Below are 15967 nucleotides of genomic sequence, written 5' to 3'. Positions count from 1 at the left end.
CCAGAAAAGGTCCAGATGTCAGGGAAACTAATATACTTTTTTACTAGGCTACACTCATTTAGAACACACACACCTACACATATTTGGGACAAAAAAGTATCTCCACAGGGAACTTCAACCTGGCCGTGAATGAACTGAAAGACAAAGCAAGGAGGGCTTTCTATGCCATTAAACAACCTATGAAATTAGACATACCAATTAGGATCTGGCTCAAAATACTCTAATCAATAATAGAACCAATTGCACAATATGACAGTGAAGTGTGGGGTCCACTTACAAAGCAAGAATTTGACAAATGGGACAAACTGTAACAAGCGTCGTTGTAGGTAGACCAAAATGCAGCGGGTATATTTATGTAGTAGAGTTAAAATGGTTATTCCAGCAAACTTCAAATTATTAGAATAGTACACAACGCAGAACAGAACAATCAGGTTGAGGGTCAATGGCCAAAGCCCGCGAACAGGAATATTCCAAGTTCAGACAGAAGGGGGGAGTCAGATCGCTATGATCGCCAGGAACTTTACTTTTGGTTTCTAATTTTAATTGTTGCGCTACTGGTGATGCCTGTTGATGTTAGGTAGGCAGCTACAGTAGCTGAATGATGTTAATATCTTCAGGTTTTGTTTCATTAAATTTATTTTATTTTATCTGGGTGCTTACGTCACCTACTAACACCCTGGTACTACCCATAGCTCCCGCTCTCCTCAGTCTGAGAAAACACTGAGAGAGAAAGGTACGGGTTGCAGATTACTCCATTGTAGAAGTCCGTAATGTGAAATAAATAAAACGTCCCAAGTTTAATGCTGTAGATATTGTTATAAGGGGATGTGAGACTATCGAAATACGTAACTTTCAGAGTTTTATTGTTGTTATTAATATAGTTACAGAGTGCTAAAAGTGTTGCTAGCTAGCATGCCTTTCTTTCTATGATGCAGACGGCTAGCTGAGCTGCCAACTAGTGATGGTGTTGCATTATGGGGGATGTAGTTTTTGTTTGCCCTCTAAGGCGATTTTACGTTGTAACTTGTTTGTGTTGCAGTGGTTTTGTACATGAGTTGTTGTATTTTGCTACTATCAACACTGAAAGCACCTAGCAATGTATTGGGGATGTGAGACAGGATATGTGTTTTACCTTTCTTCATGCTCCTGTGTAGAACAACTTGTCAGGTGGTGCATTGGAGACTGATGTGTTCCTGTCCTGTCTTTTCACAATACTATTGCAGGTATGGTTCTATTGTCTAAGAATTAAGATTATACATTCTTTGTATTAAGGACTGGTTATTATTTTATACTATACATTATGGCTTTATGTATGAGTGTGATTGTGAGAGTCTGAGAAAACACTGAGAGAGAAAGAACAACTTGTCAGGTGGTGCATTGGAGACTGATGTGTTCCTGTCCTGTCTTTTCACAATACTATTGCAGATCAACATAAAAGCCTAAAAGACAGCCGTGGTGTCGCTCTTCATTTCTTGGTTCTCCTGTGGTGCATAAGAAACCCGCTACAGATTGGTGCCGTGACCCGGATCAACAGATCAGCTGCAGCAGATCGCCGGGGGACTCCTACACAGAACTGGATCGACATCACACGTTTAAAACATTTGAGGGCAAGGTGAACTTTGGACAATATGTTGCGTATACCTCAGTTGTATGAGATTACAGAACAGGAGAGAGAAGACATATCAGGTGTTGGTGATAACAATGTACATGTTATTCCGGTTGGTGTTACTGTGAGAGGTTCACAAGGTATGGCCACTGGGGTGGGGCGGGGGGCTCAGTTGGCCAGTATGGTGGAACATAGTGCTAGAGCCAGTCCTCTTAGATACCCAGCAGTCGACACTAGAGTGCCAAGTGTTAGTAGTAGCCAACCAGAGCATGTTAGCAGTAGCCAACCAGGCAACGATGACAGTGAAGAGTCCCAGAAGGCCATAGGGGGTGAAAATGAAAACCGAACCCAATTGCAAGCCCTAGCAGAGTTAGTCAAACAACTGGGCAGTGAAATAGGTAATCAAGTTGCCGCTAGTCTAGCAGGGGCTGGTCCAAGCACTTCCCCTCCCCAACCAATAGTAGAAATACCTGATTGGTCAAAGGTCAACCTAATTCTGAAGTCAGACGTCAGAGAACCACCCCACTTCCGGGGTGATAGCACAGACCAGTGCACAGTGACTGAATGGCAAGAACTTATGCAAGCTTACTTGAAAAATAAGGGATGCAGTATATCAGAACAGGGGCAAGAAATACAGGACAGACTGATGGGGCGGGCTAAAGACATAGTCAGAATTGGGCTCCGTGGAAACCCTCTTGTTAACATAAGCAGAGATCCTGAAGCCATATACAATATCTTGAGGCAGCACTTTGGAGAGGCAATCTCATCAACAATCCCATTAGGATACTTCTATGAAACCTTACCAAGACAGTCAGAGAGCTGCTTGGATTATTGGGTTAGACTGAACAAAGCAATTGACCTTGCCAATGAGTGCTTGCAAAGACAGGGAAAAAGAGTGGATGATCCAGGTCACGAGGTGACCATGATGTTTGTTAAGCACTGCCCTGATCCGGCACTATATGCCGCTTTTAGGTGCAGGCCTATTGAAAATTGGACCGTTGGAGATTTGCAGGCAATGATTGACAGCCATCACCGAGACAAACAATCAGCCAGACACAGGGCGCAAAGTACTGCCAAGGTAGAAGTTGTGATGACCCCCGACGCTTGGTGTATGACTCAACAACATGCAGTCGGTCAAAATAAATCAGCCACACCCACTAACAGTGATCAGGCTCCATTGAACAAAGTGATTTCTCTCCTGGAAAAGCTCCTGTCAACCCAGGAACAAAATCAAAGGAGAACTTAAGAACGCCACAAACTAATACTGCTGCTGGTCCCTGTAGAATTTGTAAGGCCTCAGACCATTCAACTCAGTCGCACTGCTTTAAGGAGGGGTTATGCTTCAAGTGTCACAGGACAGGCCACAGAGGCTTTGAATGTCCAGCAAGAAAACAAGTTGGAGAGGCAACTGCCGAGGCTCCCCCTGGCCCCGCTTTAAACTAACATGCTCACGCCAAGAGGGGGGCGGTGTGGGCGAACATGTTACACCTCCACAGAACACTACAGATATAAGGACTGGAAACACAATGAAAACCGAGGTGATTTATCTGAAAATAGAGAGTAATGATAGTATTTTCTATGTTCCAGTAATGGTGCAAGAAATTGTAGAACTTCAAGCTCTGATAGATAGTGGGTCTATGACCTGTACGTTAAGTGAGTCAGCTGAAGACACACTTCTGAGATGTAATGTGATAAAACCAGAGTCTAGAAAGCCAACTCAAGTAGTTCTTGTAGGCTGTGGGGGCAACCAGGCACAGCCTAAGTATGTATATGACTTGAACATTGATCTTTTAGATTGCAAGATGGCAGTGTCTGTTTTATTTGTACCTGGACAGACAGATGACATGATAGTTGGATCGAATGCCATAAAACACATAATGCAACCGGTTAAGAAAACAAAGTGGTATTGGGACAGCCTCTCCAAACCTGCCAAAGGAGATTCACATGGACTTTTACTCAGCATGCTAGCCAACGTGAACCGTTGGCACGGTGACAAAATACCAGACAAAGTGGGAACTGTAATGCTCAAGCAGAGTGTGACTCTCATGCCTCAACATGAACATTTGGTCTGGGGAAAACTGAAAGAAAAGGTGGCGCTATCAGTCGGTAGTACTGTAGTCATAGAGGCCACTACAGCACGATCTGCACCAAGAAATGTCCTAGTAGGACGCACTGTATGTCCTTTGAGGGGTGACAAGTGGGTCCCCATGAAAGTGATCAACATGTTGGACCACCCTATTATTCTCCGCCGTAACACCAAGTTGGCCGATGTGCACCCATGCCTAGCCCTAGAAGACCTAAAGCTCTATGCCAGCTATGCTGAGAACCCCAGTAAGGTCCAGTCTGCCCTTCAGAATGTCACCCAAGCTGGGGAAGAATGTTCAGTTAGTGGAAAAAGGGCAAAGAAGGAGTATCTACAAAAGTTGGAAGAGTTGGGCTTAACCTCTTAGGGCTAGGGGACAGTATTTACACCGCCGGATAAAAAACTTACCCGATTTAATCTGGTTACTACTCCTACCCAGTAACTAGAATATGCATATACTTATTAGATATGGATAGAAAACACCCTAAAGTTTCTAAAACTGTTTGAATGGTGTCTGTGAGTATAACAGAACTGATATGGCAGGCAAAAACCTGAGAGATTCCTTTACAGGAAGTGGCCTGTCTGACCATTTATTGGCTTTCTTTGACATCTCTTTCCAAAACAAAGGATCTCTGCTGTAACGTGACACTTCCCACGGCTCCCATAGGCTCTCAGAGCCCGGGAAAAAGCTGAATGTCGTCATTCCAGCCCCAGGCTGAAACACATTATCGCCTTTTTCAAGTGGCCGATCAGGGGACAGTGGGCTTAGGCGCGTGCACTGGTTGCCCCGTCTTTCTTTTTTTTCCTCTATTTACCGAAACGCAGATTCCCGGTCCGAATATTATCGCTTTTTTACGAGATAAATTGCATAAAAATTGATTTTAAACAGCGGTTGACATGCTTCGAAGTATGGTAATGGAATATTTAGATTTTTTTTGTCACGAAATGCACCATGCTCGTAACCCTGATTTACCATTTCGGATAGTGTCTAGAACGCACGAACAAAACGTTGCTGTTTGGATATAACGATGGATTATTTGGGACCAAACCAACATTTGTTATTGAAGTAGAAGTCCTGGGAGTGCATTCTGACGAAGAACAGCAAAGGTAATAACATTTTTGTTATAGTAAATCTGATTTTGGTGAAGGCTAAACTTGCTGGGTGTCTAAATAGCTAGCCCGTGATGGCTGGGCTATGTACTTAGAATATTGCAAAATGTGCTTTCACCGAAAAGCTATTTTAAAATCGGACATATCGAGTGCATAGAGGAGTTCTGTATCTATAATTCTTAAAATAATTGTTATGCTTTTTGTGAACGTTTATTGTGAGTAATTTAGTAAATTGTTAGTAAATTCCCCGGAAGTTTGCGGGGGGTATGCTAGTTCTGAACGTCACATGCTAATGTAAAAAGCTGTTTTTTGATATAAATATGAACTTGATTGAACAAAACATGCATGTATTATATAACATAATGTCCTAGGGTTGTCATCTGATGAAGATCATCAAAGGTTAGTGCTGCATTTAGCTGTGGTTTGGGTTTATGTGACATTATATGCTAGCTTGAAAAATGGGTGTCTGATTATTTCTGGCTGGGTACTCTGCTGACATAATCTAATGTTTTGCTTTCGTTGTAAAGCCTTTTTGAATTCGGACAGTGTGGTTAGATAAACGAGAGTCTTGTCTTTAAAATGCTGTAAAATAGTTATATGTTTGAGGAAATTGAAGTAATAGCATTTTTAAGGTGTCAATACTGCCCCCTAGCCCTAACAGGTTAACAGACCATTTCTCCTATCAACAGATGCATCAATGGATGGCTTAGGTGCAGTACTTAGCCAGACATTTGAGGGTGAGAGTAGGCCCAGACCAGTAGCTTTTGCAAGCAAGACTCTGTCGAGGTCCCAGTCCCGTTACCCAGCACACAGATTAGAGTTCTTCGCTCTTAAGTGGGCTGTGTGTGATAAGTTCACCCATTGGCTGAAGGGGAATAGATTCACAGTCCTAACAGATAACAACCCCCTGACATATATAATGACGAAACCAAAGCTAGATGCCTGTGAGCAGCGGTGGGTCTCTAAACTGGCCCCCTTCGACTTTGACTTGAAGTACATCCCCGGGCCCCAGAATGTCCCAGCAGACCTGCTTAGTCGACAGCCGTTCGTTGGAGCTAGGAAGGCAAGTGAGTTCCCAGAGTATGTGACTTCAGAGTCCATCCAGGACGCATTCAAACTGTCAGTCAATATCCAAGGTGGTGAGATCCTGGCTCAAGTCTCTTCTGAAGGAGTGAAAGCAGTTTTGGAATCCTGTCTGGAGTGGGATGCGAGTGTGCCAGTGCGCAAATTCCAATTAGCCCAGTATTCTGCCAGCATCCTTCAGCATGAAGGGGGAGTGGCTACTCTTCCAGTCCTTTCTCCTGATGTGATACGGAGAAAACAGAAGGCGGATCAGGTGCTGGCCCGAGTGGCGTACTTTGTTGAGAGGAGGAGGAGACCTTCGCGGAGAGAGCGGGCTCATGAGACTGCCCAAGTGTTGAGAATGCTGAAGCATTGGGATAAACTCGAAATCAATGATGAGATCCTCTACCGAAGATCTAAGGACAGAGTTGTCAAGAAGAGGTACCAGCTGGTGGTGCCAGACTCCCTTAAAGCCATCGTTCTGAGGGGAACCCATGATGAAGCCGGCCACCAAGGCCAGACTAGAACACTCCATTTGGTACGTCAAAGGTTCTTCTGGACTGGAATGGAAGGGGAAGTGAAGAAGTATGTCTCCTACTGTAAGCGCTGTGTGGTTGGCAAGACAATGGAGGCAGAGGCTAGGGCACCGTTGGAATCTATTCAGACCAGCACAGCGTTGGAACTGGTGTGCATAGACTTCTGGTCAGCAGAAGGAAGGGATGGAGAGAGCGTTGATGTACTCGTCATCACAGATTATTTTACGAAGCTGGCACATGCGTTTCCTTGCCCGAACCAGACAGCGGTGACGAAAGACCGGTATTCGATGTGGATGAGGATTCAGAGGATCGAAGGACTGCTGTCTGGATTCTCGAGGGCCAGAACCCTGAGGGGCCCACGGAAGCTGAAGGTCAAAAATCTTCGGGACCGGAAGATGGCGTGAACATGAGAGAAGCTGCTCCTCAAAGCCCAGCGAAGGACATGATCTCAGGACAAGCAGCTAAATCAAGCACAGGAAGCTCCTCAATGATGCCTGGTGATGATTCAAGTGATCCTCCTGAAGATGACACAAGTAGAAAAGCAACGTCAGTGAGCAGTCTAGATGGCATCAGCAGTAGAAGTTCATCAGTCAGCGGCTCTGTATGCATAAGATCTACTAAGAAGAGAATGAGTAACCAGAGAGAGGTAGAGCGCAGAAACAGCCAGACGTCTGAGCTCACTGATACAGTCCTGAGACCAAGTGAAGGCACTTTGAGAACTCGAACTGGAAGAGTTGTGAAGCCTGTCAGAAGACTTTTAGAGTCAATGAGTCAAGTGATTGCTAAGCTGGACAAAAGAAAGCATCTAGCCGCCCTGATTAAAGCCTTATCAACTTTTGTTGAAGTGACAGTACCCCAGTGACACAGAAGCCAGAGGATAGATTAAGGAAATGAGAAATACTTTATTAGGGGGTCATAGGTTGTATGTATATGGGCATATTTCTACCTGGCAAAGTCTCTTTGCTGTCCTTCTGGACGACTCTTGGTCAAGGTTACCCCTGTGGAGGAAGAACTCTTACCTTATGTCTTAAAGTTTGCTGAAATCAAGAAGGGGTGAGTGTAGTAGAGTTAAAATGGTTATTCCAGCAAACTTCAAATTATTAGAATAGTACACAACGCAGAACAGAACAATCAGGTTGAGGGTCAATGGCCAAAGCCCGCGAACAGGAATATTCCAAGTTCAGACAGAAGGGGGGAGTCAGATCGCTATGATCGCCAGGAACTTTACTTTTGGTTTCTAATTTTAATTGTTGCGCTACTGGTGATGCCTGTTGATGTTAGGTAGGCAGCTACAGTAGCTGAATGATGTTAATATCTTCAGGTTTTGTTTCATTAAATGTATTTTATTTTATCTGGGTGCTTACGTCACCTACTAACACCCTGGTACTACCCATAGCTCCCGCTCTCCTCAGTCTGAGAAAACACTGAGAGAGAAAGGTACGGGTTGCAGATTACTCCATTGTAGAAGTCCGTAACGTGAAATAAATAAAACGTCCCAAGTTTAATGCTGTAGATATTGTTATAAGGGGATGTGAGACTATCGAAATACGTAACTTTCAGAGTTTTATTGTTGTTATTAATATAGTTACAGAGTGCTAAAAGTGTTGCTAGCTAGCATGCCTTTCTTTCTGTGATGCAGACGGCTAGCTGAGCTGCCAACTAGTAATGGTGTTGCATTATGGGGGATGTCGTTTTTGTTTGCCCTCTAAGGCGATTTTACGTTGTAACTTGTTTGTGTTGCAGTGGTTTTGTACATGAGTTGTTGTATTTTGCTACTATCAACACTGAAAGCACCTAGCAATGTATTGGGGATGTGAGACAGGATATGTGTTTTACCTTTCTTCATGCTCCTGTGTAGAACAACTTGTCAGGTGGTGCATTGGAGACTGATGTGTTCCTGTCCTGTCTTTTCACAATACTATTGCAGGTATGGTTCTATTGTCTAAGAATTAAGATTATACATTCTTTGTATTAAGGACTGGTTATTATTTTATACTATACATTATGGCTTTATGTATGAGTGTGATTGTGAGAGTCTGAGAAAACACTGAGAGAGAAAGAACAACTTGTCAGGTGGTGCATTGGAGACTGATGTGTTCCTGTCCTGTCTTTTCACAATACTATTGCAGATCAACATAAAAGCCTAAAAGACAGCTGTGGTGTCGCTCTTCATTTCTTCCTTCTCCTGTGGTGCATAAGAAACCCGCTACATTTATCATCTTCTTAATTTATTGAAGGAAAAACATATAAACAAAACAAATGACGAAACAGTCCCGTAAGGTGCTCAGACTAAACAGGAAACAACCACCCACAAACACAAGAGAAAACTAACCCACTTAAATATGGCCTCCAATTAGAGGCAACGACAACTATCTGCCTCTAATTGGAGGTCGTTCCAAAACCCCAACATAGAAATAGAAAAACTAGATAAACACATAGAAATAGAAAACATAGAACATAAACTAAAAACCCCGAAACACACTAATCAAACACCCCCTGCCACGCCCTGACCAAACTACAATAACAAATAACCCCTTTTACTGGTCAGGACGTGACACAAACACCCAACTGAAACCCCGCATGTGGAATTCTGTAAGAGCATCCTCAGAGTACACAGAAAAACTACAAACAACGAATGCAGAGCAGAATTAGGTCAATTCCATCTTCTGATTATTAATTAAAAACAAGTGACCCCCATGCCTACCATTACAAAGGGCTCAAATGCTAAGAGCTGACTACAGAAGAGATTCCCCTCAGCCAGCTGATTCTCAGGCTCAGTTCACTAACCCCTACCAACCCAACAAAGCCTCAGGATAGCACTCAGAAAATACGTTCCAACCAAATCATCACAAAGCAAAAAAACTATATATATCACCTATTGGAAAGACACCACAAAACAATTCAAGTAAACTTCAACGCTATTTGGCTATTAACAGACTAACCACCATGACTGATAGAAAACTGAGAAAAACACTGAGCAGTGAGCACAGCCTGGCCATTGAAACCAGCCGTCACAGACAAATCTGGCTACCCAGAGAGGACAGGTTGTGCTCATTCTGCCCTCAGAGAGAAGTCGAGACAGAGCTGCATTTTTTTTTACAACGCCAGAACAATACAGACTTACGGGTAATTTTCTTTCCCAAAACTGAAAACAATGGATGAAATGAATGAATGAAAAACTTTTTTTTTTGTGTCAAATTGCCAATTGGCAACCCGTCCCTTATTGGATTAATTGACACATAAACAAACAATAATTCACTATGGTAATTAATTGATCATTATTCTTCGTGTGTTCTCTGCATTGCGCATCACATAAAGAGTGAAAAATAAAAAGTCAATCAATACATAATAGTAAATTACATCCCTAGAGCAGTAAAATAATATACATACATACATAACATGTACAGATAAATAAATACAGGAAAAAAGAAAAAAGAAAGAGAAGTCATTTGAACCCAGTCTGGCACAAAGAGAAGATTCACATTGGAGACAAGCCTATACACAATCTATATACCCATTCCATTTACCACATAGAAGATAAATATTATTACTACTTAATTATAGGTAGGTTTTATAGTTTTTTTATTGCTGCTCTTACCCGTTTCAATACACAGAGGCAATATCCCTGATCTGACCCGTTTCAATACGCAGAGGCAATATCCCTGATCTGACCTGTTTCAATATGCAGAGGCAATATCTCCGATCTTACCTGTTTCAATACGCAGAGACAATATCCCTGATCTGACCCGTTTCAATACGCAGAGGCAATATCCCTGATCTGACCTGTTTCAATACGCAGAGACAATATCCCTGATCTGACCTGTTTCAATACGCAGAGGCAATATCCCTGATCTTACCTGTTTCAATACGCAGAGTAAATATCCCTGATCTGACCCGTTTCAATACGCAGAGGCAATATCCCTGATCTGACCTGTTTCAATACGCAGAGGCATTATCCCTGATCTTACCTGTTTCAATACGCAGAGTAAATATCCCTGATCTGACCCGTTTCAATACGCAGAGGCAATATCTCTGATCTTACCTGTTTCAATACGCAGAGGCAATATCTCTGATCTGACCTGTTTCAATACACAGAGGCAATATCCCTGATCTGACCTGTTTCAAGACGCAGAGGCAATATCCCTGATCTGACCTGTTTCAATACGCAGAGGCAATATCTCTGAGCTTACCTGTTTCAATACGCAGAGACAATATCCCTGATCTGACCCGTTTCAATACGCAGAGGCAATATCCCTGATCTGACCTGTTTCAATACGCAGAGACAATATCCCTGATCTGACCTGTTTCAATACGCAGAGGCAATATCCCTGATCTGACCTGTTTCAATATGCAGAGGCAATATCTCCGATCTTACCTGTTTCAATACGCAGAGACAATATCCCTGATCTGACCCGTTTCAATACACAGAGGCAATATCCCTGATCTGACCTGTTTCAATACGCAGAGGCAATATCTCTGAGCTTACCTGTTTCAATACGCAGAGACAATATCCCTGATCTGACCCGTTTCAATACGCAGAGGCAATATCCCTGATCTGACCTGTTTCAATACGCAGAGACAATATCCCTGATCTGACCTGTTTCAATACGCAGAGGCAATATCCCTGATCTTACCTGTTTCAATACGCAGAGTAAATATCCCTGATCTGACCCGTTTCAATACGCAGAGGCAATATCCCTGATCTGACCTGTTTCAATACGCAGAGGCATTATCCCTGATCTTACCTGTTTCAATACGCAGAGTAAATATCCCTGATCTGACCCGTTTCAATACGCAGAGGCAATATCTCTGATCTTACCTGTTTCAATACGCAGAGGCAATATCACTGATCTGACCTGTTTCAATACACAGAGGCAATATCCCTGATCTGACCTGTTTCAATACACAGAGGCAATATCCCTGATCTGACCTGTTTCAAGACGCAGAGGCAATATCCCTGATCTGACCTGTTTCAATACGCAGAGGCAATATCCCTGATCTGACCTGTTTCAATACGCAGAGGCAATATCTCTGAGCTTACCTGTTTCAATACGCAGAGGCAATATCTCTGATCTGACCTGTTTCAATACGCAGAGACAATATCCCTGATCTGACCTGTTTCAATACGCAGAGGCAATATCCCTGATCTGACCTGTTTCAATACGCAGAGACAATATCCCTGATCTGACCTGTTTCAATACGCAGAGGCAATATCCCTGATCTGACCTGTTTCAATATGCAGAGGCAATATCTCCGATCTTACCTGTTTCAATACGCAGAGACAATATCCCTGATCTGACCCGTTTCAATACGCAGAGGCAATATCCCTGATCTGACCCGTTTCAATTCGCAGAGGCAATATCTCTGATCTGACCTGTTTCAATATGCAGAGACAATATCCCTGATCTGACCCGTTTCAATACGCAGAGGCAATATCCCTGATCTGACCCGTTTCAATATGCAGAGGCAATATCTCTGATCTTACCTGTTTCAAGACACAGAGGCAATATCTCTGATCTTACCTGTTTCAATACGCAGAGACAATATCCCTGATCTTACCTGTTTCAATACGCAGAGGCAATATCCCTGATCTGACCCGTTTCAATACGCAGAGGCAATATCTCTGATCTTACCTGTTTCAAGACACAGAGGCAATATCCCTGATCTGACCTGTTTCAATATGCAGAGGCAATATCCCTGATCTGACCCGTTTCAATACGCAGAGGCAATATCCCTGATCTGACCCGTTTCAATACGCAGAGGCAATATCTCTGATCTGACCTGTTTCAATACGCAGAGACAATATCCCTGATCTGACCCGTTTCAATACGCAGAGGCAATATCCCTGATCTGACCTGTTTCAATACGCAGAGGCAATATCTCTGATCTTACCTGTTTCAAGACACAGAGGCAATATCCCTGATCTGACCTATTTCAATACGCAGAGGCGAAATCCCTGATCTGACCTGTTTCAATACGCAGAGGCAATATCTCTGATCTTACCTGTTTCAAGACACAGAGGCAATATCCCTGATCTGACCTGTTTCAATACGCAGAGGCAATATCCCTGATCTGACCTGTTTCAATACGCAGAGGCAATATCTCTGATCTTACCTGTTTCAATACGCAGAGGCAATATCCCTGATCGCACCTGTGCACATAGCGATCTCTTGCTTTTAGGTAGGTTAAACATAATATTTCTCTCACACACAGATTCACCCTTAATCAAACAAAAGGTTCTCAATTTGTGTTTATGATTAATCTCCTCCACCCATTTCTTTTCATATTGCATCAATAGTTGTTTTCTAATCATATCTATGTCTCCCTTAATTTGGTTTTCGTAGAGATGTTCACAGTCAGACTGTTGAATAATGTCAGACATTTCTGTTGCCCAGGCTCCCTCTGTCCCATTGAAAACTTTACTAGCTATTCTGTCAGTTGGCATATCCAACAGTCTATTCCAAAGTCTCACCATACACACCTTTCATCTCACCTCACAGGGATCCCAGCACCGGTGTCCCCAGTTATTGCAAGCGGAGGTGCAAACATGTGGACACCTAAAAAGTAATGTACTGTTCTGTTATGGACATATTTGTTTTTAAAATGCCTCTTAGCACCCCACACTCCTGCTGAATAGTTCAGAACAGGACACATGCATGTCTGATGCAGTTTGGAATACGCAACAAAACCAATATCTTTGAGTGTTTTTCCTATAACTCCTCCAAGAGCTCTACTTGCTGAGTTGGCCAGGGCAGATGTTCTGAAAAGAAAGGTAATATGTTCATCAATAAAAAGACCCAAATATTTATAACTTCTAGTAAACTCCAAGAATGTCTTCACCAAAACAAAACACTTCTCTTAGTAGCTGGTTTTCTAAAAGTCATTATCTGTGTTTTAGTCTGGTTAATCATGAGTCTCCATCTTTTACACTAAGTCATTATCTGTGTTTTCTCTGGTTGATCATGAGTCTCCATCTTTTACACAAAGTTGTATCTGTGTTTTAGTCTGATTGATAATGAGTCTCCATATTTTACACCAAGTCATTATCTGTGTTTTTGTCTGGTTGATCATGAGTCTCCATCTTATACACCAAGTCATTATCTGCCTTTTTTCTGGTTAATCATGAGTCTCCATCTTTTACACCAAGTCATTATCTGTGTTTTTGTCTGGTTGATCATGAGTCTCCATCTTTTACACCAAGTCATTATCTGTGTTTTAGTCTGGTTGATCATGAGTCTCCAGTTGATTACACCATGTCATTATCTGTGTTTTAGTCTGGTTGATCATGAGTCTCCATCTTATACACCAAGTGACTGCACATAATAACATGTTCTGCAGGTCTTGTTCAGTTTCTGCAATCAGAATAATATCATCAGCCTTTTATAGGATACTTAGCATTTCGTCATTATATCTTACTCCAATATTTATCTTGCTTATTTTATTTTGCCAAATCATTTAAAAAACAAAGCAAACAAAGTCGGTGAAAAGGCATTTCCTTGTTTTACACCCGACGGTGTGAGAAACCAATCTGTACGATATTCATTAACACGGACACAAGCAATAGGTACTTTGTAAAGAGACTGGATTGCATGATACAATTTCCCATCAACCTCTGTCTTTAACAAACTATAGTCTAAAATATCCCTATTTACAAAATCAAAAACTTTCTGGAAATCAATGAAACATCCAAAAGTAGGCTTCTCTTCATGTAATCTATTTCTGATTATTGTACAGACCGAGAAGATATGATCTATACAGGCTCTGGATTTACTGAAACCATTTTGTTCTTCCACCAGAATGTTTTGGTCCTCCAAAAATGTAATTAGCCTATTGTTGAGGATGGATTAATATAATTTATAAACCATACTTAAAAAACGTATGCCTCTATAGTTCATTTTTTGAAGATTTGGGAATGGGATTCACTATAGACTTATACCAAGTGGATGGCAGTATACTGTACTCAAAACATTTTTGGAGCAAATACAAACATTTTGAAACCAAAACAGAAAAGGAGAAAATCCTAAATCTATTAGGAGAAAAACACCTCTGTGCCATAATATGTAACTTCCTATCACACCCGTAGGGACTGCCTGTAGAACAACCAACCAGAGCATTAACATTACTACCTGTGTGTTTCACCCGTAGGGACAGCCAGTGGAACAACCAACCAGAGCATTAACATTACTACCTGTGTGTTTCTCACTAGTTCATTATTGTCCTCATTCATTTCTTACTGTAGTTGTTACTACTCAATGAGTATTATTCTTTTTCCTGTTATTATCTATCTGCGTCCTCATTGCCTTGATAGGTGTATGTTTTATATGCCAATTTGAATTTGAGAAGAAGACTGGAGAGTAAGGAAGACAGGAGAAAGAGAGAGAGACAGGAGCGAGAGTGGAAGACAGGAGAGAGAGGGGAATATGAGAGAAAGAGAGCGAGACAGAGAGAGAGAGAGGAAGACAGGAGAGAGATAGGAGAAAGACAGGAGAGAAAGAGAAATGCCTTCTGGAACATTGGCTTAATAACAAACTTGTATGCCATCTGTAAATACAAATAAAAATGTTAAATTACGAGCCTGATTGGTTTAGCCATAGAAGAAGGCAGCAACCTTCCCGCTAGCCATGATTGGCTGAGATAATGAGTGGGATGGAAATGCCGAGAGATGAGTTTGGATTGGTCCGCCATATACATTCAAGGGTTTTATTTATTTTGTACTATTTTCTACAATGTAGAATAATAGTGAAGACATCAAAACTATGAAATAAACCATATGGAATCTTGTAGTAACCAAAAAAGTGTTAAACAAATCAATGTTCTAAACAAATTTAGAACCTTCAAAGTAAACCCCTTTGCCTTGATGACAGCTTTGCACACTCTTGGCATTCTCTCAAGCAGCTTCATGAGGAATGCTTTTCCAACAGCCTTGATGGAATTCCCACATATGCTGAGCACTTGTTGGCTGCTTTTCCTTCATTCATGCGGTCCAACTCATCCCAAACCATCTCAATTGGGTTGAGGTTGGATGATTGTGGAGGCTAGGTCATCTGATGATGCACTCCATCACTCTCATTCTTGGTCAAATAGCCCTTACACAGCCTGGAGGTGTGTTTTGGGTCATTGTCCTGTTGAAAAACAAATGATAGTCCCACTAAGCGCAAACCACATGGGATGGCGTATCTCTGCAGAATGCTGTGGTAGCCATGCTGGTTAAGAGTGCCTTGAATTCTAAATAAATCACAGACAGTGTCGCCAGCAAAGCATCCCCACACCATCACACCTCCTCCTCCATGCTTCAAAGTGAAAACCACATGTGGAGATCATCAGTTCACCCACAAAAATCTCAAATTTGGACTGATCAGACCAAAATACAGATTTCCACCAGTCTAATGTCCATTGCTTGTGTTTCTTGACAGTTTCCTCTTATTGGTGTCCTTTAGTAGTGGTTTCTTTGCAGCAATTTGACCATGAAGGCTTGATTCTCGCAGTCTACTCTGAACAGTTGATGTTGAGATGTGTCTGTTACTTGTGTAACCAACTTCACATAGCCCCCCAGAAGAAAGGCACACGTAC

The 15967-nt window shown here is 42.1% G+C and overlaps 1 protein-coding gene across 1 annotated transcript in view; it reads left to right on the top strand.

Moving 5' to 3' along the window:
* Positions 1 to 1328: 1328 nt before the first annotated feature.
* The window catches only part of faxdc2 (fatty acid hydroxylase domain containing 2), a 58683-nt gene continuing 44044 nt past the window's right edge, over positions 1329 to 15967 (top strand). The window contains exon 1 of the mRNA XM_045688017.2: positions 1329 to 1612. The gene's annotated coding sequence lies outside the window, so the exon portion shown is untranslated. The remainder of the gene's footprint in view (positions 1613 to 15967) is intronic.

The sequence above is a fragment of the Salmo salar genome, chromosome 10 (genome assembly GCF_965601325.2).
Source record: "Salmo salar chromosome 10, fSalSal1, whole genome shotgun sequence".
In the NCBI taxonomy this organism is placed as follows: Eukaryota; Metazoa; Chordata; class Actinopteri; order Salmoniformes; family Salmonidae; genus Salmo; species Salmo salar.
The sequence above is the reverse complement of the archived record's forward strand: the minus strand, read 5'-3'. Positions and strand labels throughout refer to the sequence as shown.